Genomic DNA, 1,981 nt, shown 5'->3' with positions numbered 1-1,981 from the left:
GGGTAATTCTATGATTAACTTTTTGAGGAAACTCCAAACTGTTTTCGTGGTGGTTGAACCAATTCACAATTCTACAAGCTATGTATGACGGTTCCAACTTCTCTACATCCTTGCCAAAACTTGCCATTTTCCTTTTGTAAATTTTTCCATCCTGGACTCTGTCTTCTGGGCACTTACCACCTTTGCTATGGGTATCTCTGTGCTCCTCTGCAGGTATCCCACCAAGATCCGTGCCAGTGATGCCTGCCATCCCTGCACTGCAACCCCCTCCTGCTTGCATGCTCCCCTTCCAGCACCCTGTGCCGCTGATCTTCCCCAAGCCCCACGTGTGCAGTGGTAGCAACCGCAGCCAGCCTTCCTTCTCCTCCAGGAACCCACTGGTGTACCTGGCCCTGGCCACTGATGGACAGCCGCTCCACCGAGTGGTGCTGGAGCTGAAGTCAGATATCCCAAAGACAGCAGAGAACTTCAGAGTCCTGTGCACTGTGGAGAAGGGCTTCGGCTACAAGGACTCCACCTTCCACAGGGTGATTTTGTCCTTCACATGCTAAGCAGGTGACTTCAAAAATCTTAATGGCACAGGTGGAAAGTCCTATGGAAGCCACTTTCTTGATGAGAACTTCACGCTCAAGCATGAGCAGCCAGGAGTCCTCTCCACATGAAGGCAGGCTTCCACACCAGTGGTTCCCAGTTCTTCATTTGCACCATTAAGCCAGATTGATTGGATGGCAAACAATCTGTCCTTGGCCATGCCAAAGAAGGCATGGAAGTGGTGAAGAAAGTAGAATCTTCTGGAATGGGAAGAAGTCCAAAAAGATTGTCATCATGGACTGCACCTAGTTGAGCTAACCTGGGATCAGGGTGCTAAAGTGGTAGCAGGTGTGTTGACTTCCCATGGTCTCAGCTTCGGGCTCTGGACATAGGTGCCTGGAGAGGTGCTGCTTGCCCCACTGCACTGTATGCTAGAGAAGGGTCTTCAGGACCCCTCCTTGCTGTACCCCCAACATCCATCCTTCCCCACGGCATGCTTCCAGACATCCATTGTGGACACTGTCTCTCGCGACCTCACCAAACATTGCCCTGGATGGCCCAACCCACACTCCTCATTGCCGTGGACAATGGTAGTGTGCTGGGATAGCATCGGGCGAAGACTTTCTGCTTTTGCCTTGAGCAAGGGGGAAAGCCAGTTGTTGCAGAAGGGCTAGAATACCTGTTTTAGGTCAACTTTTTAGTTGGAATAATTTAATTAACCAGATTGACCAGAGATGAAGCTGTGACACTACACTTTGCCATGGCATGACCTTAGTTGGTGGAGCAAACCACAGAACCCCAGAACTTGGTTTTTGAAATAGGATTCAGGACTTTTGTGAAGGTTCTCATGGCCAGGGTCCTCATCCCAGGGCTTGTGAATCCCTTCAGTTTGCTGCCTGGTCTTTGAGGAGTGTCCATGTGATAGAAGCACAAGAACCCAGAAAGAAACCCCATGTGAGCTGTGCCTAGAAAATGTGAAGGCCTGGACTGGAAACTACTGTGGACTGTGAGAGTACCACGTGCTCTGGAAGAAACAAAAGGCATATTTGCTGATGGGCTTGGGTTTTCCTGTTAGTAAATGAAATCTACTGATTATGTACATAAAACATTTCTGGAACATTTCTTTGTGTTCATCCTTAAATGTGAAAATAAATCCTATTTTATATATTTTTAAAATTATGCCATCCTAATGAGTGTGAAGTGATAATTCATTGTGGTTTTGGTTGGAATTTCCCCTAATGACTAATGATGTTGAGCATCTTTTCACATCCTTCTTTGTCATTGATGTATTTTCTTTGGATAAATGTCTATTTAAGTCCCATTTTAAAATTGGATTATTTTTATTATTGTTGAATTGTGTGTTCTTTATAATTCTAGATAGTAGACACTTTCAAATATATGCAATATTTTCTCCTATTCTATAGATTGTCTTTTGACTTTCTTAATCATG

At 45.6% G+C, this 1,981-nt stretch overlaps 1 pseudogene; it reads left to right on the top strand.

Moving 5' to 3' along the window:
• Positions 1–239: 239 nt before the first annotated feature.
• LOC101419685 (peptidyl-prolyl cis-trans isomerase F, mitochondrial pseudogene) lies at positions 240–840 on the top strand (annotated as a pseudogene).
• The last annotated feature ends 1,141 nt before the right edge of the window (positions 841–1,981 follow it).

Source organism: Dasypus novemcinctus, chromosome 8, assembly GCF_030445035.2.
Source record: "Dasypus novemcinctus isolate mDasNov1 chromosome 8, mDasNov1.1.hap2, whole genome shotgun sequence".
Taxonomy (NCBI): Eukaryota; Metazoa; Chordata; class Mammalia; order Cingulata; family Dasypodidae; genus Dasypus; species Dasypus novemcinctus.
This window is presented reverse-complemented; position numbering and strand designations above follow the sequence as displayed.